This window comes from Mirounga angustirostris, unplaced genomic scaffold (genome assembly GCF_029215605.1).
Source record: "Mirounga angustirostris isolate CCGP_5_RB_7025 unplaced genomic scaffold, mMirAng1.0.hap1 SCAF_3, whole genome shotgun sequence".
Lineage (NCBI taxonomy): Eukaryota > Metazoa > Chordata > Mammalia > Carnivora > Phocidae > Mirounga > Mirounga angustirostris.
Window position 1 is genome coordinate 113378988 of NW_026991711.1, and position 27902 is coordinate 113406889.

General features: G+C 34.1%; 1 long non-coding RNA gene across 1 annotated transcript in view; it reads right to left on the reverse strand.

Annotated features, from left to right (window-relative positions):
* Window positions 1-257: 257 nt before the first annotated feature.
* The window catches only part of LOC129045632 (uncharacterized), a 284885-nt gene continuing 257240 nt past the window's right edge, over window positions 258-27902 (reverse strand). Inside the window, exon 4 of the long non-coding RNA XR_010409827.1 lies at window positions 258-316. This is a non-coding gene — a long non-coding RNA (uncharacterized LOC129045632). The remainder of the gene's footprint in view (window positions 317-27902) is intronic.

Here is a 27902-nt window from a genome sequence, read left to right on the forward strand (position 1 = left end):
TAATTGTCAGCTACAAGCTTGGCCCACTCTGTCAGTGGAATATCCACTCATGACCTCTCTGTGTCACCTGGACTTCTTCACAACATGGTGGCAGGGTTTCCCAGAACAAGCTTGTCAAGACAGGGAAAAGGTCAGAAGGAAGCCATATTGCTTATTACAACCTGGTTTCAAAAGCCACACATCATCACTTTCATTACATTGTAAGGGTTAAGATATTCACACAGATCTGTCTAGTTTCAAAGGAAGTAAACATAACCTTACTTTTGAAGGAAGATGTCATCATGACATTGGGCAGCCATATTTTGGAAAATCTCATCTGCAATGAAAGGAAATGAGCATTTAAATTTCAGTAGATATTGCCAAACTATTCTCCAAATTGGCTTTACTATTAATATTTCATGTGGCAGTTAAAACAAGGTAAACTTTAATTCACATTTGACTTCTACCTGTTAAAAAAAATAAACAAAAGATGTCACGCCCATGTATTTTAACCAAGACAAAGAAGCAATCAAATTCTATTACAGTATTTCTGGGGAGAGAGAGAGAGAGACTTCATTTTTCTTTTTAAACAAAACTCTCAAGACACAGATAGGTAACTCAATCTTTTTATGCCTCAGTTTCCTTATTTGTACAATTGAGATAATTAATATAATCTCCCTCAAAATACTATTATAAGACTGAAGCAAATTGACTAAAATAATGTATGTATACATAATAATGTATATAAAGTGCTCGGCATAGTAAGCAAATAATAAATGTTTAAATTTAGTGTTCTATATACTTTTATTGTAATAAATTTTATAACTATTCCTATTATCCTTTTTCACACTTTTCCATTTTCCCATGCAAACTTTTCAAAAGACTAACTTAATTTTGCCCTATCTCCTTTTCAATAGCTTTTATATCTACAACCCACTATAATCTGATTTTAGCCCTATAAATATTTTACCAAAAAAATTTAACTAAGAGCATCAAGAATCTCTCATTTTCTAAATTAAATAAACAATCTTTAGTCTTTAGGGGAGAGCTCATTGCTACTTCTGACACTAGTCATTTATCATTTTTCTTCTTAACATGTATATATGTTAAGAAGAAATGGAAATGTGTATGGATGTATGTTTACTCCTTCAAGATGTGTACAAGCAGTTAAATTCACTTTGTTAAACAAATTTTTAAGACGACATGTAAATTTAAAAAATAAATAATATTTGAAAGGTACTACAATTGTGCCTAAATGTAGTAAGACTACATAAATGCTTATTTTTGTCATTATTTGCTATTATTACTAAAAACAAACTGGTTTCTTACTCATTGCACAAACCACACAAGCCAAAAGACCATGGAGTTACATCTTCAAAGTGCTAAAAGATAAATAAATCAATAAATCAACCAAAAAATCTACACCCAGAAAAATTATCTTTAAAAAACAAAAGAGAGGGTCACCTGGGTGACTCAGTCTCTTAAGCATCTGACTCTTGGTTTCGGCTCAGGTCATGATCTCAGGGTCATGAGATTGAGCCCTGCATCCATGCTCAGTGCAGAGTCTGCTTGGGATTCTCTCCCTTTCCATCTCCCTCTGCCTCTCCCCTGGCTTGCACATGCTCTCTCTCTCTCTCTCAAATAAATAATCTTTTAAAAAAGGAAAGAGATATAAAAACCTTCTCAGATAAAAAAAAGAATTAAAAAGTGTATTCAATGCCAAAACACCTGTATTACAAGAAATGTAAAAGCAGTTATTCAGGAAGAAGTATGATATGAGGCAGAAATTTGGATCTACACATAAAAAATGGGAAGTCCAAGAACAACCATAAATGAAGGTAAATATAAAGTTATTTTTAAAGCTGCTCTTACAAACGGACTGCATAAAGCAAAAATAGAGACAACGATAATATATGTACAGGATATACGTTTTTCTTAAACACACAAGAGACATTCTCCAGGACAGACCATATGCTGGGCCACAAAACAAGTCTTTATATAAAAAGACTGAAATAATGAAAGTATCTTGCCTCCAATCATAATGAAATGAAAATGTAAATCAATAACAGACAGTAAACTGGAGTATTGACAAATATATGGAAATTAAGCAACGCATTAGTGAACAACCAATGTAACAAAGAAGAAATTACATGGGAGATTAGAAATTACTTTAAGACCAATGAAAATAAAACATACCAAAGTACATGGAATGCAAAGAAAACAGTGCTTAGAGAAAAACTTATAGGGATGAATGCCAATATATAAAAAAAAGATCTCAAATAAATAGCAAAATTTTGCACCTAAATCAATAGAAAAATTTTACACCTAAATTATCTAGAGAAAGAAGAGCAAACTAAACACAAAACTAACAGAAGGAAGGACAGAATAAAGATTAGAGCAGATATATAAAAAAAAAGATAATAGGAAAGCAATAGAAAGAATTGGTGAAACCAAAAGTTTATTCTTTTAGAAGATCAACAAGATTTTTAACAAACCTTTAACTAGACTGGTTAATAAAAAAGAGAAAAGGCGCAAATAATGAAAATTAGAAAAGAAAAGGAGTTCACTACTACTGACCTTATAGAAAGAAAAAAAAGATTGTAAGGGAATTTTACGCCAATGAGACAAACTGTATGAAATGGAAAAAATTCCTAGAAATACACAAACCACCAAACTGAACTAAAGAAGAAACAGAAAATCTGAACAGACCTATAACAATGAGACAGATTGAATTAGGGGAAAAAAAAAAAAAAAAAGGCCTTCTAACAAAGCAAAGCCCAGGACCAGATGGCTTCAATCATGAATTCTACCAAACATGTAAAGAGGAATTAAGACCAATCCTTCTCAAACATTGCCAAAAAATAGAAAAGAAGTGAAGGCTTTCTAATTTATTCTATAAGACTAGCATTATCTTGATACCAAAGTCAGATAAAGACTATCACATGAAAAGAAAACTACATGAATAGAGATGGAAAATATCCTCAACAAAATGCTAGCAAACTGAATCCAACAGCACACTGAAAGGGGCATAGACTGTGAAAAAATGGGATTTAACCCCAAATGCAAGTGTGGTTAAACATATGAAAATCAATCAAGGTAATACACCAAATTAGAATGAAGAAAACAAAAAGATCATCTCAATTAAAGCAGTGAAAGCATTTGACAAAAACAAACTTTCATGATAAAAACACTTAGAACACTAGGAATAGAAGGAAATTTTTTTCAACATGATAGAGGGAATTTATTAAAAAAAACAAAAACCCACAGCTAGCAATTATACTTAGTAGTAAAAAAACTGAAACTTTTCCCGCTAAGATGAAGAATAACAAAAAGATGCTTCCCATGCTACTGCTATTGAGCTTTGTACTAGAAGTTCTAGCAAGAGAAAAATTCAATAAAAAGTAATAGAAGGCATTCAAATTGGAAAAGAAAAGGTAAAGCTATCTCTTTACAGATGATATGATCCTATATTAGCTATTAGAGCTAATAAATGAATCCAGGGTACAAGATCAAATGCAAAAATCACTAGCAATAAACAAGCTGAAAAGGAATTTAAGAAAACAATTCTATCACAATAGCATACAAAAAATTCAATTCTTCCCAAATCATTCCAGAGGCATTATCCTGGTATGGAAACCAAAGGTATTTTGCAAGAAAGAAAACCACAGACTAATATGCCTCATGAACAACTATGCATAAATATTTTTAAAAAAATATTTGGAATTCAGATCCAACAATATATAAAAAGGATAATACATCACCGTCAAGTGGTGGTTTATCTCTGGAATCCAAGGTTAGTTTAACATTAGAAAACAGATCATTATCGTTCAATATAATACCAAACTAAAAACACTATCCACACCAACAAAAACATGTGATCATTTCATTAGAATAAGCATTTGACAAAATCCAATATTCATTCTTTTTTTTTAAATTTTATTTATTTATTTAACAGAGAGAGAGAGAGATAGTGAGAGCAGGAACACAAGCAGGAGGAGTGGGAAAGGGAGAAGCAGGCTTCCCACAGAGCAGGGAGCCCAAAGCAGGGCTCAATCCCAGGACTCTGGGATCATGACCTGAGCCAAAGGCAGACGCTTAACGACTGAGCCACCCAGGTGCCCTTCCAGTATTCATTCTTGATAAAACTTCTGAGGAAAGTAAGAATAAAAGAGAATGTCCTAACCCTTATAAAGAGCATCCAAAAGAAAAAAAAAAAAAGAAAGAAAGAAAGAAAAGGTAAAAAACCTACAGCTAATATCATACTTAATATTGCAAGACTGAATGCAATCAGGAAGAAGAAAAGAATGTACACTCTCAGCATTTCTTTTCAAAACTGTCGTGGAATTTCTAGGTAATAACTAAAGTAAGAGGAATAAGAGGCATCCAGTTAGAAAAGACAATTAAAGGTGTCTTTATTCATGAATAACATTATTCTTGATGAAGAAAATGAAGAGAATATACCCCAAAACTACTGTAACTGTTAAATTACTTTAGTAAGAATTAAAGGATATAAGATCAATATACAAAACCAACTGAATTTCTATACACTAGCAACAAATAATTGAAAATTGGAGTAGAAAATACCATTTACAGTAGATCCAAAAGCATAATATATGCAGGGATAAATGTGGTTGAAAATGTGCCAGTTATATACACTAAAAACTACAAAATTTTACTGAAAGTTTTTAGAAGAACCAGAGAAAAGGAGAGATAAGTCTTACTCATTGGTCAGAAGCCTCAAAGTTTTTAAGATGCCAAGTCCCCTAAATTGATGTATAATTTCAACATAATTCCAATATTCAAGAAGGTTTTCTTTGTAGAAATTGACAAGCTGATTCTAAAACTCATACATGTTGTGACTTTGTTAAATTAACACTCGTTAAGAAGAGTCCCAAGGTCTAATGGTGAGCTATGGTTCAACAAACGACTGAAAGAAAATTAAAACAGAAAAGTATTTCACAGACTCACAGATATACACGTAACTCAAGTGGCTACATGGGAAGGTCAAGGCAAGATGAAGGCAGAGAAAGTGCCAAGACCTGGAGCACACACCTTTATTAGGGTCCCTGGGTGGAGTGCTTAGAGTTCCCAGGCTATGGATGGATCAGTCTATTCAAACCAAAAAGAATGAGGTTTTGGTAAGTTCTGTGGAAATCTCCTCTAAGGGGTACAAAAGAGGAAGGCCCTGGGCCCAAAGACCTGTGAGTACTAAGTATAAGTCAATTATACCTCAATAATACAAAAGAAAGGAAAAAGAAGTTATTTGTATGGCTAAATATAAAAACGCTTATGTTAGGGAAACACAAAGTAGTAATGTTGCAATTCCCATGTAGTCTACAGAAACAGAAGTAATTGTTTATAGAAAATGAAAAAGGAAGCATCCATATGGAGAAGAAAAATGAAAGCTGGAGAGAGGTTTTACGGGTTCTCTGTGCCTTCCAGTTTCTCATTTTAGCCCACTTCTGAGACCTGTCTGCATGCATTCCCACAAACTCCAAGACACATTCTATTTCCTGTAGCACATGTTCATTACCAATTCACATATTTGCATTTATTTGATTTTTGCTGTTGTTGAAGCTAGCACAAGTAGGTTTCTGTTCCTTGCAACCCAAAGTATTCAACTAGTATGATAACAACTCCATCCCCCAGTATGCTTGAAGCTTGACAGTCAGTCCCTTTTCTCCTGTAGGCAGATATACAGAGGAAGCCAAATCATAATTAGCTTGTTTGGTGAATGTAGATGCAGCACAAAAATGAGTTAGCTAAACTGAAGTGTTAATGGTATGAGACTCACATAGTTTTATGTTTTAATGTCATAATAACAAGGCTCGAGCTTGCCAATAGGACTGTAATAATCCAAATCTATTTTTTTAAGGCTCTCTCCTGGACAGTGCTTAGAATAATACCTATTTCCAACACTGTCCCCTATGAATAATTCTTTCTATCTTCATGGGTGATCTATCCCCATTTTAACACTATTTCTTAAGTATAGGGACATACTCTATCAAGTTTGAGTTGTATCTTATGAGTGACTGTTCATCTTTTCCCCTATTTAATAAATGCTGATTTTAAAGACTAATACTTGAAGAAAAAATATTTTCCTTATTTCCAGGTTCTTCAGAGACATTCTACCATTATTCCTAATTACTGATGACCATAATTACACTATTAACTGGGCTTGTTGCCAGAAATAAATTTGAAAATTTTGCAAAATTTTAAACTGAAAACTGCTCAAATGTACAATTTTATTACTGATGTAGCAGTCAAAAATATTGTTTTAACATGTATTTTTGGGGCACCTGGGTGGCTCACTTGGTTAAGCATCTGCCTTTGGCTCAGGTCACGATCCCAGGGTCCTGGGATCGAGCCCCCCACATTGGACTCCCTGCTCAGCAAGGAGCCTGCTTCTCCCTCTCCCTCTGCCCCCACCCCCATTCCCACTCCCACTCGTGCTCTCTCTTTGCTATCTCTCTCTCTCTCCTTTCAAATAAATAAAATAAAATAAACATTTTATTTTTTTGCCGTGTATCACAACATGACCTTCTTTATAGGAAATGTAATTTTTTTCTTTAGTCTCCCTTGTCATTTAGCAGCTAGAGGATAAAAGTTGTTAGCCTAAAATATACATAAATAACTCATAATGATACTGACCAGGAGTCCTATCACCTTGGTTTGCACTACTGTGCCTGTAAATATTATACAGAGTCCAGGAAAGGAGTGGGGTAGCAGCTATTCTAAAACAGATAGAAGGATGGATGGAAAAAAGTATTAACAGACAATGAGTATTTAGGTAGTCTATAGTTGAGTAAAATGGTGACAGATAACTTGTCAATAAAAAGCTAGACATTAGTCCTCAAGAGGTCCTGATATGTAAACATAAATAAGAAATACACCTGCTCCAGAGGTCCAGGTAAAATAGTCTGTCAGTAACCCAGCCGAATGAGCAAGTCAGTCAATGTGAAGCTTCAAGAAACCTCAAAGAGTTTGAAACAGAAGATGTTTGACCAAGTTAGAAATGTTATGGGTTTCTAAACAGGGTAGAGATTAACCTAGTCTGAGGGTCAAAAAACATAAAAGTTAAAAATTTATTCTGCAGGACATGTTTTGTTTAGGGAATACTCTCTGGAGCCAGACCTCTTAAATTCTGATCCCCAGCCATTTACTATGTGAACTTAGGCACCTAACTTTGTCTCAGTTTCCTCATTTGTAAAATAGGATATTAATTGTACCTACTTCATAAGGGTGCTGTGATGAATAGTTAAGTTAAAAAATGAAGGCACTTAGACAGGTACCTGCTATGTGGTATGTGTTCAATAAGGCCAACTATTATGATTGATAATGGATAAACACAACTCTTTAAACCTCACTTTTTTCACCATTCCAGAAGATCAGATCTAGGTTTAGGAGGTCACATGTGTTTATGTTGCACATGGCATCATCTGGGTATAAGGAGAAAACTAATAAAAGAATGTGTATGCTTATATAAGTCCCTCCTTGATGCTAAAATATTCTCTAGTCTTGATTTACTTATCTATGACTGACATGTCTTTTCCTGTTTCTTGGACAATTCTGCATCTCGAGTATACTTTCTTTCCTCTGAAGAGATCTATACACCTTTGCTTTCAAAAGATTAATTGACATATTATCTGCCAGAAGGAATTTCCAGCCTCTCTAAAAAAAATGTCTTTACAAAATTAATAAAAATAAAATTGTTTATTATTAGATAACGCTGTACTGAAGTTTCTTCCTGTCTGTCTTTCTAGCACATCTCATCTTCAAAATAACATAATGAAACAGATACGGGTATTATCTCTGGTACACAGATACAGAATTTGAGGGGTAGAGAAGTTAAGAAGTTAAGATATGTTTCCACAGTCAACTTGCTAGGAGAAGGCAAAGTCAGAATTTCAACCCAGGAAGTCTGGCCTCACAGAGAACTTCCTGGTTACCAGGCTCAGTGTCAAGCACGGATGCTGCTGAACTTCACCAAATGCCATAAAAATCAATTTCAAAACCCAATAGGACCCAATCTGTAGTTGGAACCCTGAAAAGTCCTTTCATCCAGCATAGTTATTCTGAGTGTGCTGGATTTCAGGTACCAAAGAAGATATTACAGATACAATAATAAATAAGTCAACTATACTAATAAGGGAAGAGGTCAAATTTAGATCCAGAAATAAGGCATGCACGTTATTGTACATTCTTCTTTCCTCAGCAGATAGTCAATCAATAGCTTTTGGTCAACACTATGTATGAGTAGTTATTATATACGTACTGCTGTTTCTTGGGCTCTGAGTAAAGCCATGGAGAAGGTCAAAACATGGCCTTAGGCTTCAAGGGTCATAAAATTTAATTCAAAACATAATTACAAACATTAAACATTAAGTGGGAATATACTAAATCACTGACTTGCAGATGTCTAAGGAAGAAAAAAATATGAAAATAGGACATCGCATACACTCCCCAACTCATAATAATAACAGGAACAAAAACAGAGCAGTTACATTTCATTGTTTTATTATATATCTAAGTAATGTTTGGCTTGAATCAAGAATTTCTTGGCTAAAAAGAGTCCAAAAACCACCACACTGTAAATCTTTCTCATTATTTAGCTTACAGATCAATATACATTAACTGAGACAAGTCTCTCCCTTCTATTTCTGTGAATCCCTTTCACATGAACTTCTCCCAGTACTCTGGTTTATGGGGTTTCCTGAAACCACTTTTCAAAAGTTTAGAGATATTATTCACTGTACTCTGTACCCCATCCTTCATTTCGACCTTCTCTCAGATTACAAAGTTTCTCTAGATAGAATGGAACAGAAAATCTCTTTATAGCCCCCGCCTTTTCCAGGTCTATTTGCCACTCTACCAATCCTATAATCCTGAGTTTGGTAACAGAGTGTGAGAAAAGCTATGTTCAAGTGACAGTGGAGAACTGGTAGAACAGAAATGAAGAATTGCACTGGTCAAAAATAATTTTAATGCATGAAAAGAGGTAAAACTGAGCACAGATACATTAAATTTTATAAAATTATCACTTGACAAAATGAGAGACAGTATGGGCTTTGGATTCAGATATATTTGGGATCAAGTATAGATTTTCTAATTAATCCAGATAACAGTGGACAATTTATTTAACTTCTAATTGAACCTCAGGATAAGGGGATAATAATACCAAATTTATTATGAAGTTTAACATCAAATTACATGCTATATAGGAAATATGAAAATAACAAGAGTTCTAGTCTCTTTTATTTGGGTAAATGGAAAGAAATATAGTGTCCTGTCTTATTTTACATATGTGAACACTGTGTATTTTATTCAGCAAGCAGTTCTGATAAACTATTTTTATTGGCATTGATTTTTATATTGGAGCATAATACAAAGTATTTTCTAATAAAAGACCCCAATAATTCAGGTTGCCTGACTGGGTGTAAGGACCTACTTTCCCCAAAAGTCTGAGTCAAATTTATCCCAGGATCACAGGTGCTAGCCACCAGCATCCTTAGATAATTTCCTGTACAGCTGGAATTCTCATAAAAAGTATCTGCTGCCTAAGTGCTATCTTTTTATATCCTATTTCCAAGGCTGTTCTCACTCTTATGCCATAAGAACACTGAAGAGCTGGGCTCCTCTCCTGGAGGATATTCCACTGTGCATCCAGCAATGTCATAATCCCACTTTCTATTTCTTTTGGATTAAGAGTCAACAAGAGACTGTTTGCTTCCCTTTAGCTGACCCTTGAATTATATTTCCCCAATAAACCTGTTAACTTACCCATATTATATGACATTGTCATGTTTACTTCTGCTCACCCTTCCACATAAATGTATATTAAAGTGTGGCTTTTTTACTCAATAATTTAAAATATTTAGGTATTTTACCTATATGTATAATGTATAATGTGCAATAAAAGCATTAACATGTTTTTCTTAGAAAAAATACTAAATGCTAAAAATACTAAATACTAAAAATACTAAATTTAGATTAATTTTTGAGAAAAGGCAATGCTTGAGTTTTATAGTGAATCTGAGTCCCTTGGTAATAAATAATTGGCAAGTAAGTTGTGGTAGCCAGGAATGAAAAAGCTGTATTTGATCATGGACAGTATCTCTGCCTAGTTCCTAGAGCCCATCTGGGTTCTGGTATAATTTAGAAATGATAGAGACTATTTTAATTTTAATAATCTTGAAAATCAGTATTGATTTAATGATGTTTGCTGCTATCAGAGGAGCTGACAGGGCTGCATTTCAAATCCAACTCAAAGCAATAGCTAGGACATGCCTTTCACCAGATTTGAAAATTATTTCACATTCCATACCCTCTCCCAATTGTTGTAATAAACCATACACCATAAGAATCAAGAGTTTATGAGGAGATATAGGAGAAGCAAATCTTTAAGTACAGCCTTTCCCATAATATGGAGTTATCTGTCTTTATTTGTTTCTATCAGGTGGTTTTATTACTTCTCCATGGAAACTTGGCATCTTATGATCTATAGCACCTCCTCCTTAGCCCTAGAAAAGTCTTGAGCTAAATTCAACCATGCCCACTCAGTGTCCCTAAAAAAGAAAAACAATAAAATTGTACTATATTTCATATCCCTAATCTGTCTAATCAACATTAGATAGGTTTCTGTTGGTTTCTTCAATTCATAGATTTAAAAAATATATAATGAGAGACAACTATAAACTCACTATCTAAAATGAGAAGAAAAGAATCCAGATATTAAGATATTGCCTGGTTTAACTCTGGAAGAAGTATGGAGGTTCCTCAAAAAGTTGAAAATAGAGCTACCATATGATCCAGCAATTGCACTACTGGGTATTTAACCCAAAGATACAAATGTAGGGATCCGAACGGGTACATGCACCCCGATGTTTATAGCAGCAATGTCCACAATAGCCAAACTATGGAAAGAGCCAAGATGTCCATCGACAGATGAATGGATAAAGAAGATGTGGCATATATATATATACAATGGAATATCATGCAGCCATCAAAAGGAATGAGATCTTGCCATTTGCAATGACGTGGATGGAACTGGAGGGTGTTATGCTGAGCGAAATAAGTCAATCAGAGAAAGACATGTATCATATGATCTCACTGATATGAGGAATTCTTAATCTCAGGAAACAAACTGAGGGTTGCTGGAGTGGAGGGTGGGGTAGGAGGGATGGAGTGGCTGGGTGATAGACATTGGGGAGGGTATGTGCTATGGTGAGTTCTGTGAATTGTGCAAGACTATTGAATCACAGATCTGTACCTCTGAAACAAAGAATGCAATATATGTTAAGAAAAAAAAAAAGAAGAAGAAGAAGATAGCAGGAGGGGAAGCATGAAGGGGGGAAAATTGGAGGGGGAGATGAACCGTGAGAGACTATGGACTCTGAAAAACAAACTGAGGGTTCTAGAGGGGAGGGGGTGGGAGGATGGGTTAGCCTGGTGATGGGTATTAAAGAGGGCACATTCTGCATGGAGCACTGGGTGTTATGCACAAACAATGAATCATGGAACACTACATCAAAAACTAATGACGTATGGTGATTAACATAACAATAAAAAAATTTAAAAAAGATATTGCTTGGTTTAAAAATCTATATCTCCAATGACCATCTAATAAGAAGACATGGTCTTTTAGGGAAGATCAACCTTCAAACTTCTATGGAGAGAAAGAATAAAACTGGTTTTGGAGTGAACACAAAACTTCATTTAAAACAGATCTTAGATCTAGATGTAAAAGTTACAAGTATGTAACTCTTAGAAGAAAACACAGGAGCAAATCTTTGTGACCTAAGATTAGGCAGTCTTCTTAGATATGACAACAAAAGCATACCGACAAAAAAAAAAAAAAAGGTAAATGAAACTTTGCCCAAATTAAAAATTTTTGTCCTTAAAAGGACACCTTCAAAAAGTGAAAAAGACAACTTAGAGAATGGGAGAAAATGTTTGCAAATCATATATTTTAGAGTAAGTTTTATCAAGAATAAATAAAGAACTCTTAAAACTCACCAATAAAAAAGGCAACTCATTTGAAAAATGAGCAATTTGAGTAGACTTTTCTTCAAATAAGATATACAAGTGTCAATACATAAAAAGATGTTAAATATTATTAGCCATAAGGGAAATATAAATCATAACCACAGTGAGATACCACTTCACATACACTAGGATGGCTATAGCTAGTAAGACAGACAACATAACAACAGGTGTCGGCAAAAATGTGGAAAAGTTGGAACCCTCTTATGTTGTTGATGGGAATGTAACATGTTGCAGCAGCTTATAAAAATTATTTGGCACTTCTTGAAAATGTTAAAGATGGAGTTATCATATGACCCAGCTATTCCACTCCTCAGTATATAACTGAGAAATGAAGACATAAATATATATATATATCAACACAAAAACTTGTACACAAATATTTATAGAAGCATTATTAATAATGGCCAAAAAAATAAACAACCCAAATATCTATTAACTGATGAACAGATTAATAAAATGCGGTATATCCATACAACGGAATATTATTTAGCAATAAAAAAGAATGAAGTACTGATACAAACGTCAAGATGGATGAACCTGAAAACATTATGCTAAGTGAAAGAAGGAAGTCACAATGGACCATAAAGTGTATGATTCCATTCATGTAAAATATTAAGAAGAGGCGTATCTACAGAGATAGAAAGTACATTAGAGGTTGCCCAAGTCTAGGCGGTTAGGGAGAAAGAGGGAGTGACTGCTAATAGGTATAAGATTTCTTTGGGGGGATGATGAAAGTGTCCTAAAACTGAGGTAACAGTTGCACATCTTTGATATATCAAAAACACTTAAATACTACACTTTAAAAGGTAGATTGTATGTTTTTAAAATTATATTTTAATAAAGATGCTTAAAAAGGCCAGGGGTAAGATGGTATTTGAATAACTGGCCAATGACAACCTCATTAGTCCTGCAATGTCAAGTCAGAACAAAAAACAGAGTGAAGTCTCTAAGGGGAAACCAAAATCCCTAGGATTTAATCTACATGTTGCTACACTGTTTAGAAGTAACAGAGCTTGGGCAGGGTAAGGCAACTTTCAGAGAAGATATGCGAATTGGTAGGTCCGTATGTAAACAAAGTATTTGCTTAAAGAGCTTTAACCATCCCTTAAATCGAAGAGGGTTCCCAGCTTTCTTCCTGCTAAGTTTAAGAGTAAACCATAGACAAAAGCCTTCAAACAATGAATCATGGAACACTACATCAAAAACTAATGATGTAATGTATGGTGATTAACATAACATAATAATAAAAAAAATAAAAAAGTAATGATGTAATGTATGGTGGTTAACATAATTAAAACAAAGAAAAAAAATTACCTAAACCAATCCAAATACCTGTCATGCCATCGGAGAGGGATAAATTCACCACTGAAAATGGCAATATATAGATAATGCTCAAGTAGACATCATGGGAAATGTGTATGCCAATATGAAAGGAAAGCAGAATTTTTTTTTAAAGATTTTATTTATTTATTTGAGAGAGAATGAGAGAGAGCACATGAGAGGGGGGAGGGTCAGAGGGAGAAGCAGACTCCCTGCCGAGCAGGGAGCCCGATGCGGGACTCCATCCCGGGACTCCAGGATCATGACCTGAGCTGAAGGCAGTCGCTTAACCAACTGAGCCACCCAGGCGCCCATGAAAGAATTTTTAAATGGTCTCCAGCCAGGATGTGTCATATTACTGACAATGTAGAAAAGGTCATTGGCTGTCACCCTATGACTCTTAGATGATGTTCATTATTATTATTAAATGTATTTTAATGATATGGAGCTCAGAGGGAGCTTGCGAGCACTTGGTATACATACATATAGAAAGACGCCAAGTAAATAGTTATGGACATGTTTGATGTGCAAATTTTTTAAAAAAATCACCTCTCCTGTAAAGTAATTTATATTATAATGTGTATTATGTATTGTTTTAGACCTGATTCAAAAGTTAATAGTTACATATTTTCATAACATCAATTACTTTGGATATAAAGGGGATGATTTAAAATACATATTTACATACACATGCCATCAAGGAAGTGTATTGAAATGAGCTAATTGAATACTAAAGGGAACTGATTATAAACACTGAAAAAATTATCAAATGGAGCTTCATCAGAAGAATACACTCAATCTAAAAAAGAAAATCTTTCTCTTGTTATTAAGCTATTGGCAAGATTTAACCATAGCTATTCCATAGGGAATTGTTCAGAATTATTATTCCTCATTACACTTCTTAGAAAAAGACCTGTTTAAGGACACACTTTACCTAAATCAGAGTTGTTTTTACTTAATTACTTATACTGTTTTCTTGAGGGAATTTCAGTGGGTTTTTAAAAAGTAACTTGATTCACTAGGCCCAGGGACAAAATTATCAGTTTTCCACAGCAGTTCTCATTTTTCTTAAAGTCATGACCCATTAGATATCTTAAAAACAGCAACATTAATTTTAATTTGTCATATTGTAGGGTATAAATTGACTAAATGTTAATAGCATTCTTCTTGAGTAATCAGTTCTACATGATTAACCTAAAAATTGCCAAAACATTGTTTACTCTTCATTTGTATCTGAAGAAAAAAAAAGCATCATGAGTCAGACAGAGTTGGATTAATTTACTTTCTGATTTGTATTAGAACTTGCCACGATGATTCATAATCATTTTACTTGATATTTATCCTGACAAAACAGCTTAATTTTGAAAGAAGCTCATTGGAAAATAATTCAGGGGCAAACAGTAGTCTACTTCATAACTACAATTAAGTTGCATGGAAAACAGCTATTTTATTTTTATCTATTTTACTTTTTTTCTGGCCTCTTGTCCATTTAACAAAAAATGGAGGAACTACAACCTCAGAAACCTTGTAAGCACTTGCCTTTGAAGACTTTTTTTTTTTTAAGTAAAATCAAAGTAGGTAGCTTGTGGTTTTAACACCATCTAGTGGGCTTCTTTTGTGACAGCAAGTAAAAACTAAAAAGACAAAAGAAGCAGGACATAAGCCATCGTACCTTTGCCTTTGAAACTTTCCAGGCTTTTGCTATGAGGCTACATTAAACTATCGACAGGTCTATCTTGAAGGGAACATCTGGTTATATGTTCCAATAAAAAGAAAAAAATTTCTTAATTTGTCATTTCTTCTTACAAATGAAGACTAAGTGACCACAAAAATACCTTTGTCTCTTTCAAGACTGTTTTGAAAATGAAGAAAAAACATCAAGGTCACCTGAAAATGTCTAAAATGATGGTGTTTTCTTTAAACAAATAATTCTGACCATAGGCTATTTAGCAATACAGCAGAAAACAATAAAGCTAATGAATATAAGATAGTGGAATGTTAAAAATATAAAACTCCTTTATCTTGTTTCAAAAGGGTAAGATTTTATCACAGCTGTTTAATAATAATACCAATGAACTCCAGAATACTAAATTCAACTTTTTAAAAGAATGTCATTCTTCCTAACTTTTAAAAAAGTATTTGACACATTAAAAATTGCCAAATTTTATGGGGCACCTGGGTGGCTCAGACCATTAAACGTCTGCCTTTGGCTCAGGTCATGATCCCAGGGCCTGGGATCAAACCCTGCATTGAGCCCCCATTGAGTCCCCATTGAGCCCCATCAAGCCCCGCATTGGGCTCCTTGCTCAGCAGGGAGCCTGCTTCTCCTTCTAAGTCTCTCTCTCCTTCTGCATGCTGCTCCACCTGCTTGTGCTCTATCAAATAAATAAATAAAATCTTGAAAAAAAATAAAAAAATAAAAATTGCCAAATTTTAAAAACTAATTTTTCTTGGTTTCTATGAAAATAAGCTTTCCTTAATCTTTTTTGTCTTCCTCAGTTTCATCCTCTATCCTTTACATGTAGATAAAATCAGTGTCTAGGGTCCTTGAATTTTCCTGCTACCAGGACTTAAACCATCACTGCTATACAAGTGACACACAGGTACATAATTCCTGGTCTTCTCTACTCACAACATCCAGTCTTATTTTTCTCTTTGTCTTAAGTACACATGTGTTTATCCATCTAGGCCATCATTTCAAAGTCAGCTTATATAAAACTATGTTCCAACCTAACAATAATCTACTTTTCCAACATTATTTATACTTTCTACTACTTGGAAAATATTGTTTAGAATTAACTATTTTCTTTAGAATCAAATTTACACTTAGAATTTGAGCACCACATTCTAAGGAAATGCTGCCTTAAGAACATTTCATGCTGAATGAATAAGACTACACACTGTTTCCATAAAATCCATTCATTTTCTTGTGCCTGCATTTGATATCATTCCTATTGAAAAGTTCCTCTTTCTCTTCTGTGTATTCTACTATTCACCTGTGAGTAAGGGTCTAACTCCATTAGCAACCCCTTTATCATGCTTCAGCTAAGGTGAATTTGATGAGTATGAGTAACATACACTGTTGGCTCTCTTTTCTCTTCATATCCTATTTCTCCAACTAGATTAAAATTTCCGATATTGAGTATTAGGTAATAAAACTATTTTCCCGGATGTCTGGGTGGTTCAGTTGGTTAAGCATCTGTCTTGGGCTTGGGTCATAATCTCGGGGTCCTGGGATCAAGCCCCACATCTGGCTCCCTCTTTAGTGGGGAGTCTGCTTCTCTCTCTCCCTCTGCCTCTCCCCCTGCTCATGTTCTCTCTCTCAAATAAATAAAGAAAATCTTAAAAAAAAACCAAACCTGTATATTCCAACACACGGCAAAAAAAAAAAAAAATGCTTTACACTTATATTGTAGATACTCAATAACTACATGTAATCACTGATGGTGAAATCAGTGGTAATTTTTGTAATAGGTAACAATTATCAGGGAGACAAGATCAATCATCTAAACACATCTGACACCAAAATTTAAAACCTAGGCAAAGCTTTTCATCACCATTGCATTCATCATCTTTTCTTATCACCATTGAATCTAAGATATCATACAGTGCTCCCCCTACTCCACATCCATTCATTCAACTAATGTCTACTCAATTCTTTCTGTGTTGTAGGCACCGGACATAAGGAAGATAAATACACCCATACACATGCAGAAGTGATTCCTTCCCTTACGATACAGCCTACTGTAAGAGATGTATATTCAACAAATGATTACATTAATAACAATAGTTAATATTTACTGGATGTTCAGCATAGGCTAAGCACCTTTTTAAGAGTCTAATAAATGAGCACTTACAACACCTAAAGTAATTTTATTATGTAGATATTATTTTCCTCATGGAAGGATGAAAAAAAAATTGAGAAACTGAAAAATTAAAGAACTTGCCAAAGTCATCAAGCTTGCAACTGTCAGAGTCAGAATTCCAATTTTGGCAATCTAACTACAGACGCTGCACTTTCAACCATTATGTCAGGAGCCTATTTCAGTCTTAATTTTGCATTTAAAAAAAAAAAAAAACTGTGTTAGTTGTCTAATGCCGATTTAAAATAACAGTAAATACTTGCTCGGAATTCTGTAATTTGGGCAGGGCTCAAAGAAAACAGTTCAGCTATCTTCCAATAGCATCAGCAAACAGCTGGCCTAGGGCTAGAAGACCCACCTTCAATCTGGTTTAGTTATACAGCTGATAAGTTGACACTGGCTGGGAGCTCAGCTGAGTCTATAGAATGTAGCCCTCACTTTGTCAGCGGGATCTCTTGGTTCCTTCCACATGGCCCCGCCACAAAACTAGCTCATGCTTCCTCACAGCACAGTGGTGTCAGAGCAATAGAACTTCTTACATAACTGGCTTCTAAGAATATAAAAATCAAAATTTCCAGTACTTTCTACAGCTTAGACTTAAAACTGGCATATCACTACCTGTGCTGTTTTCTGTTTGCTAAAGCAGGTTTCAGCACCAGCCCACATTCAACGGTGGGTTCTATGCAACAGTGTGAATATCAGGTGCAATATCAGGTGCAGACCAAGTGTCTCTAACAGCAAATAAAACTGAGATAGCAAAGACTAGAGGATGATGCTAGAGAATTTTAAATCTCAGAATTTAATGGTATCAATAGCTAATGAATATTTATTGAGCACCTATATGACTCTACTGTGTTCATCCCTGTTGGGGATGTAAGGAAAGCATGAATTTGGCTCCTTTCCAGGCTCATTACTCCTACCAGCCTCCAACACACAATTTTACAACTTTTGAAAAACACTCATGAAAAAGATAATAATATATGATGGTATATATTCTCTTATTAAGGTGTATAACAGGCTTTCCTCTAGAAGCTCATATAGAAGAGCTAATAATACACACCAGAGGGACAGTACTAATGTAGGTAACTTGAGAGTTACATTATTTGTCAAAGAAATGGGAACTTATTCGCTAAGGTAGAAGTTAACAGAAGCTAATCATGGAGGCAGTAATAAATACAACAAATGAAGGAGAAGGCAGAAAAAATCTCAACTCAGATTTGTTGGTGATAGGGTTTGAGGATGTAATAGAGATGTTTGGGTGTAAGATACTAGGCATTAATAAAATCATCATTGACCCTTAGGAAGGGGACTTAGCTTTACAATGCTCAAAAAGCCAGGGAAGTTGTCACATGACCACTCAGTAGAACCTTATTGATCTACCTATGAGAGAGGTAAAATTATTTCCATTTTACAGGTGAGGAAAATGAAATAGATGATAGATAAATAGATAGATAGATAGATAGATAGATAGATAGATAGATAGATAGATAGATCGATCGATCTATATATACATAACGGAATAAGTCAAGTTCTGAGAGATTCCTAAACTTACCCAAGCTCTAATAGCTAGAAAGGGGCAGGGATGAGATTCAAACCCAGATGTACTAATTCCAAATCCAGATTTCATCTGGCTAAAACACAATGGCCATTTAAGTGGGCAAAGAAAACACAAGGAAGTGTTTTAATTTCATGGAGGGATTTCTTCATTTATTCTTTCAGCATGTTTAATAATTGTCATATTTGATCTCTAGTCTCCAACAATTTATAATACAGTTTTGGAAAACACCATGTACACAAATACCTATGAAATAAGGCAGTATATGATAAATCTCACATGAATATTACAGAATTGTTGGGGGGGGTGTAGATATCTTTTATAGAGCTAACGTGCCAAAAACCATTGAACAATCCTGCTTAACTCATCAAAGGGCTTTCTTGGCCATTTTCTATGTGTCAAATTGTAAACATTTGGACTTCACTTCACATGTGAAACATATAGACTTGCCATACTGTCATAAAAAGAGCATCATACAAAAAGATTTGGATTGAATTTGATAAAGTGATTGATCTAATACAATGAAAGGTAAGACAAAGACACAAGATAAGATGTTGTATAGTCTTTATTCCTTGTACTATGTTATGAGAGTTTTGCTGTTTGGTAATTTTTGTGATACTAACTAGAAGAAACCTCTACACTGGGCCCCAAGTGAAGAAGGGAAGGTGATTAGAAGTCACTGTCAATCATCTTGGATATGAAAAGAGATACAAGCCACCTCCAAAGGAAGGCATAGTGAGCATAGTGGTCAACCAGTTCTGCCAAGACTCTTGGAACTGTTCAAAGAGAAATAACTGACTATCAGAGGGATGAAATGATAGTGCAATATCTGATTATAACTTAAGATTATCTTGATTTAAAACTTAGCAATTTTTAAGTCCTTCTGAATATTTTTTCTTGACATTCTGTTTTTCTTACTGTCTTCTACAAAGCGCTAGGTAAATAATGTGGGGCCTGAAAAGCAGAAGAGTTTCTCTCCTCATACCACTCATCACTAAATCCCTTAAAATATCCAATTATGGAAGGGCTCAGAACAGGTAATGTTTCCATAAATTCTCAAGAAAGAATAAGATTTTCATAGGCAGAGGTGGTAACCAGGTGCTACAGACTGAATGTCTATGTCCTCCCAAAATTTATATGTTGAAACTTAATCCCCAGTGTGATATTAGTTGGAGGTGATTAGGAAGGTGATTAAGTCATGAGATGGGGTCTTCAGGAGCGGAATTAGTGCCCTCATAAAAGAGACCCTAGGTGGCTCCTTAACTCCTTCCATCAAGTAAAAATACAGCAGAAAAACAGTCATCTGTAGGAGTTCAGACACTGAATCTGCTAGCACCTTAATCTTGGACTTTCCAGCCTCCATAACTGAGGGAAACAAATTTTGGCTGTTTAGAAGTCACCCAGTCTATGGCATTGTGTTATAGCAGCCCAAACGGACTAAGACAGAAGTTGAGGACAAGAACAAAGATATGAAGGTTACAAAGCTCATTGTTTTGGGTAATGTCCAGTAGCTCATATTAAGACTTTGCTTATTTGTTTATAGGCAGAATATACATCATATGGCAAGAAATGGAGGTATAGCCAGAATGTGAAATATAAGGAACTAGAAAAAATTTTTTTGAAAATATCTATAGGTAATGGTCAGTCTCTTGGTAAGAGTGTGACATGGTCTTAAATATATTTTAGGAAAATTTGGAGAAAATTAGTTTGGCATGGAATTATTGCAGAAGGTAAAACATCAGAAGTAGAGAAACCCCTTTAGAATAACCTAACTACAATAAGCCTGGTTCTAAACAGTTCATAACTGAAAATAGGGGAAATCTTTGGAAATAAATGGATGCATAGGAGATCTGTGGAGGAAAGAATAAGAAATGAATAGTACTGACAACTCTTCATGAAAGTGAGGGGTAAAGGGAAGGAACAAAAGGGTTTAAGCCAAGGGTGAATGACAGAGAAAATTACAATGAACAGAAACTGGAATGGTAAGAGTAAAAGCAAGTTTTGAAGAGAAAAGGGATAGAGATAGAATAATATTTCTTAATTTTGACAGGCTGACTTGGACATCTATTTGGAAATGTTCAATCGGTATCTGGAATTTCAGAACTGGAATACAGGTGAGAGATGAAGGATTATAGTGCGTGACTCCTTTAAGGAAAAAGAATAGAAGGATTTAGGTAAAGAATAAAAGGAAGAAGATCCAGCAAAGAAACAGATTAGGAAGCAGAGAGAGGTTGCAAGAGGGTCAATATAGTACCAGTGAGGAGGTCCTTTTTTCAAAACATGATTCAATATTCATTTCAGCAATATTGTAATTGGATCTTCATGCTCAGAATTTAAATTTCTCTCTAAAACTCAATTATGTTATGTCAACTATGTTTCATCAAAAATTTTAAGTAAATGGGTCAGTAATTTTTTTAAAAACCTATAATCATTAAGAGAAAATGTGGCTTTGTTCTAGCAAAGATTCTTGCCAAAGTTAGGTTCCTTAAGATTCTAGCTATTCTAGAACTAAAAATAATTTACACATTACAATAAAAAAATCTATATATTCTATCAAGGGAGAAAAAAAATTTAAAGATTAATTTTAAGATATAATTCTAATTTTAGAACAATATTTGCCTGCCTTTGAACTAATTTTCATTGTACCTAAACATTTTCAGGAGAACTGGAGCAAAATTTTCTAATCACCGTTTTGTATTCTAGAAAAGTAAAAATATTTTAAAGGTCATGATCTCACCTAGAATGACTGAAACATTCTACCAGAGACATAATATTCTTTAAGTACTGTGTACACTATACCAGACACTATGTTTTTAGCTCACCATATCATGTATATAATATTTTTCAGTTATTTTTTGCCTATGCATTATGTGTCTCTCCATTCATTCATTTAAAAATGTTTATTGAACACTTCAGATGCATCAGTGAACGAAACAGAAAAAAATTTCTGCTCTCTCATTAAACATGGTTGCAGTTCAGACAATGAGGTTGAAACCAAACTCTGACTTGACCTTACGAAATGTGGAGCATTTGCTGTTAAACTTATCAGTGTATTTATGCTCTGTATGTCTAAAAATCTTTTTTTTTCTCCCTCAGAAAATCTATGTCTTTCAAGTGTGAGGGAAACCAAATGACCTTTACTCCTGTCTACTTGAATAATACTTGGACTGTTAATTCTCACTAAAATGTCCTATGCCCTACTCCTCAAAAGCAGATATACTTATTTTTTTAACTCAGATTATAACAAAAGATAAAAGGCAGATCAAATTTCAAACAACTGATCATTGAGATCCTATGTCTGAACTTTGTCCTTCCTGAAGGGACCATAGATTTTGCACCTAATTAAATAGAGACTGAGTAATGGATTAGTGCTCTCAATGATTTTCTGATTTAGTAGACTAACTGAAAATTTCCACAGGGCAGAGTGCAATTTACTTGTGTGCCCCAATTAGCACTGCTAACTGGGGCACAAAATCGGCATAAAATTGGGCCCTGATTTTGTATCAGCCACCATTCAGAGAATGGCAAATAGCCAAGAAGACTTGGAAGAAAGTCTTTAGCATCCTTCTTTCTCTTATTTGTTAAACCACACAGTAGTCCAGTGTTATTTTTATAGGAAAGTTTACAGTTTGTGGATTATCAAAAGGGATATGGTTCATTAAAAAAGGTGGAAGAATTGAAAACCTTATACTGATAGGGAGATAAAAGGGCAACCAAGGCATTGGTAATTGTTTCTAGAAGTTCTTGAGAGCCAAGCTGAATCCCAACAGCAGCTTCTTTTGTAGAAAGAAATACATTAAAATGTTGTAAGTAATTTTGCACCTGACCAAAAAAGAACAAAAACAAAAACAAAACAAACAAATAAAAACAAAAAAACCCTTGTGCCATGTTTCCATAGATTGTTTATGAGAATCATGTAGCCACGTAATGAAAATATCTATCTATGCTTCACAGGTCTTCTCTGCCATTTTTAATTGTCTTTCAGAAGCCCGTGGATCCACATTTAAAGAATGAGAATTTTTAACACATTTGTTTGCCATTTGAAAGCCCAACATTTTCTTTAATCTAATATTGCATTTCCTGCTATTTATTCATTTAATATTAGGCTTCAATACAAACACATAGTAATGTTACCAAAAGGGCAAATGTAGTAAATAGCCTTATGAAGAAAAGTCTGCCAGCTTTTCATAATGCAAATTGGGAATCTTGTTAAAACATGATTGTGCATAGGACCTTTACAGAATGAAAACAACTCTTCTTCAGAAACCCATCTTGACTTTGCTTAAATTATATTAGAGCAAAAGACCAATTGTGGCTCTTTCATTACCCTCTACCCTGAACTGCCTCTCCTCTGGATTGCTGCAGGCACTGAGCCAGTGCTAATACAGGTGGGTGGTGCTTGTGAATATAGGCAGAACAAAAATGAAGCAGCAGGCTTAGGACAGCTTCCATTTAGGGGAACATGCAAGTACAGTACATCTATGGTCTCCAAATTTACCAATCATCTTACATACTATGACACTAACACCCTACCTCCATACCAGTAGGATAAGAGCTTTGCAGTTCTTAACCAGCCTAGGTACTGCATTGATATTTTGTCATGTACACTCTTTTTAGTTTGATGGATGCAATTTGCAATTCTTCATAATTTTGTGTTATAATTGCCCAATAAATGTCAATGCTAAGTTGAATTCCCATCAGCAACATTATATAAAAAACTATTTAGAACACTGGGAATTTTTCACCTCAGGTACCTATAAACCAAAAATATAATATAGTTGAAGAAGACCTTAGATTAATTCAAGGCTTGATTAGGATGATTCAGTATGTTCAGTGCATTACTCCAAGGATTATGGACAGGATAACTGCTCCTTTATTTGTGGCAAAAAATAACCTATAGAATCAATAAAGAGAAAGGTAAGTACATACTAAAATTCAAAATATTTCTATATTGTAATATAGGATGTTAACCCACCAAAGTACAGTATAAAAATTAAAGGACAGAAGTATTAAAAAGAGCTATAGCATCAATAGTTTGTTAATGAGTACACAATATAAAAAGATGTACACTGTGACATCAAAAATATAAAATAGTATAGAAATAAAAGTGTAGAATATTTATATGTAATTGAAGTTGTTATCAGCTAAAACAGACTTTTATATCTATATGATGTTTTATGTAAGCCTCAGAGAACCATAAAGCAAAAATCTATGGTAGATATACACAAGATGAAGAGAAGGAAATCAAAGTATACCACTACAAAATAACATCAATTCATAAAAGAAGATAGCAAGAGAGGAAGAAAGGAACAAAGGAACTACAAAACAGCCAGGCAACAATAACATCGTATGAGTAAGTACTTACTGATTAATAATTATTCTAAAGGTGAATGAATTAAATAGTCCCATCAAAAGCTGCAGAGTGGCTGAATGGATTAAGAACAAGATTCAACTATCTGTTGCCATATAAGAGACTCACTTCAGCTTTTAAGATACACATTAGCTCAAAGTGAAGGGATGAGAAAAGCTTTCCCAGGCAAACGGAAACAAAAAGAGAGCAGGGGTGGCCATACTTATATCAGACAAAATAAACTAAATCAAAAAGTGTAACAAGAGACAAATGTGTCATTATATAATATTAAAGGGGTCAATTTATCAAGAGGATATAATGATTGTAATATATATGCACCTGATATCAGGGCACCTAAATATATTAAACAAATACTAACATGTATGAAGGGAGAAGACCACCATTGGTGTATAGACACCAATACAATAACAATAGAGAACTTCAATACCCCACACTCAGCAGTAAATAGATTGTCCAGATAGAAAATCAATATGGAAACATTGGATTTGAACTATACTTTAGACCAAATGGATCTAACAGATTTATAGAGATTATTTCATCCAAAAGTAACAGAATACACATTCTTTTTTTTAAAGATTTTATTTATTTATTTATTTATTTGAGAGAGAGAATGAGAGAGAGAGAGAGAGAGAGAGAGCATGAGAGGGTCAGAGGGAGAAGCAGACTCCCTGCTGAGCAGGGAGCCTGTTGCGGGACTTGATCCCGGGACTCCAGGATCATGACCTGAGCTGAAGGCAGTCGCTTAACCAACTGAGCCACCCAGGCGCCCCCAGAATACACATTCTTATCAAATGCACATGGAACATTCTCTAGGATAGATCACATGCTAGGTCATAAAACAAGCCTCAAGAAATTTAAAAGACTGAAATCAAATCAACTATCTTTTCTGAACAAAATGGTATGAAACTAGAAGTCAATAACAAGAGGAAAATTGTAAAATTCACAAATATGTGGAAATTAATAACACATTTCTGAAAAACCAATGGGTCAAAGAAGAAATAAAAAATATCTTGAAACAAATAAAAATGGAAACACAACATACACAAACTTCTGGTATGCAGCAAAAGCAGGTTTAAGAGGGAAGTATATGGTGATAAATGCCTGCATTCAATACAAACACACACACACACACACACACACACACACCTCTCTCTCATATAAACTACCTAACTTCACACTTCAAGGAATTGTGAAAAGAAAAATAAACAAAGCCCAAAGTTAGCAGAAGGAAGGAGATAACAAATATCAGAGTCAAAATAAATAAAATAGAGAATAGAAACATATTAGAAAAGATCCACAAAAGTTAACAATTGGTTTTTTGAAAAGATAAATGAAACTAAGAAACTTTTGCTAAACTTACCCAGAAAAAAAAGGAGGACTCAAGTAAATAAAATTAAATGAAAGAAAACACATTACAAGTGATACCACAGAAACACAAAGGATCATTAGAGCCTGTATAAACACTTACATGTCAACAATTGGACAATCCAGGAGAAATGGAAAAATTCCTACAAACATGCAACCTACCAAGACTGGGTCATGAAGAAACAGAAAATGTGAATACACAAATAACATATAAGGAGAGTGAATCAGTACTCAAAAACCTCCTGACAAATAAAAACCTAACACAGATGGCTTCATGGGTGAAATCTATACCAAACATTTAAGAGGAATTAAAGTTAATATTTCTCAAACTTTTCCAAAAAATTGAAGATGCATTTAATGAGGCCAGCATTACCCTGATACCAAAGTCAAATAAGAATACAAGAAAATTACAGCCAATAGCTACGATGAATACAGATGCAAAAACTCTTAATAAAATACCAGCAAACCAAAATCAATGGAATAGTAGAAGGATCCAGTGGGATTTATCCCTGGGATGCATAGAAGTTTCAACATATGCAAATAATAAAAGTTATATACCACATTAACAGAATAAAAGATAAAAATTCATATGACCATCTCAACAGATGCAAAGGCATTTGATAAAACTTAACATCCTTTAATGACAAAAACTCAACAGAGTGAGTATAGAAGGAACATACCTCAACATAATGAAGCACAATCATGACAAGCCCTTAGTTAACATCATACTCAATAGTGTTAAGTTTGGAAGTTTTTCTTCCTAGATCAGGAATAAGACCCCACTCTCCCCATTCCTATTCAACACAGTACTGGAAATCCCTGCCAGATAAATTAAGTAAGAAAAAGATCTAAAAAGGCATCTAAATTGAAAAGGTAGAAGTAAAATTATCTGTTTGCTAATGATATGATCTTACATATAGAAAATCCTATAGACTCCACCAAAAATCTGTTAGAGCAAATAAGCAAATTCAGTAAAGTTGCAGGATTCAAAATCAATATACAGAAATCAGTTGCATTTCCATACAGTAACAATGAATTTTCTGAAAATTAAATAAAGAAATCAGTCACATTTACAACAGCACCAAAAACAATAAAATACTTAGGGATAAATTTAACCAAAGAAGTGAAAGATCTATATATACTGAAAACTGTAAGACATTAATGAAAAAAAAAATTAAAGAAGACACAAATAAGGATAGCCCATGTTAATGGATCAGAAAAATTAATATTGTTAAAATGTCTATACTACCCAAAGTCATCTATAACTTTAATGCAATCCCTATCAAAATTCTAATTGAATTTTTCACAGAAATAAAGAAAATAATCCTACAAGTCATATGGACCCCAATATTAAAAAAGAACAAAGCTTGAGGCATTTCATTTCTGGGTTTCAAACTATAAAACAAAGCTACAGTGATCAAAATAATATGGTATTGGCATAAAAACAAATACAGAGAGCAATGAAATTGAATACAGAGCTCCAAAATAAAACCTCATGTATATGGTCAGCTAAAAGACACAAAGAATATTCAATGGGGAAAAGACAGTCTCTTCAATAAATAGTGTTGGGAAAACTGGATAACCATATGCAAAATAAAAAATGAAATTGGACCCCTATTGTACACCACTCACAAAAATTAACTTGAAATAGATTAAAGACTTTAACATATAACCTAAAACCATAAAACTCCCAGAAGAAAACACAAGCAGAAATCTCCTTGGCACTGATCTTAGTAATGATTTTTTGGTCAAGACTCCAAAAGCTGAAACAACAAAAGCAAAAATAAACAGGTAGGACTACATCAAGCTAAAAAGCTTCTGCACAGTATAGGTAACAGTCAACAAAATTAAAAGGCAACCTATGGAATGGGAGAAAATATTTGCAAGCCATATATCTCATATGAGATTAACAACCAAAATATATAAAAAGCTAATAAAATTCAATAGCAATATTAATAATAATCCAATTTAAAAATGGGCAAAGGACCTGAATAAAGATTTTCCCCAAAAGACATAGAAATATTCAGTAAGTATATGAAAAGGTGATCTACATCATTAATTATCAGGGAAATGAAAATCAAGGCCCAATGAGATACCACCTCACACCTGTTAGAATGGCTATTATCAAAAAGGCATCCACTTACTCTACGACTCATAAATCTTAATCTTGGACATTTATCCCAGAGAAAATGAAAATGTATGTTCAAACAAAAACCTGTACACAAATGTTCCCAGCAGCTTTATTTGTAATAGTCAAGAACTAAAAACAATCCCAGTGTCCTTCAATGGGTCAAAGTTAAACAAACTGTGGTATATACATATCACTGAATACTAACCATCAATAAACAGAAATAAATTATTGATACATGCATAAAATGATCAACAATTGGCTTATGTGATTTTA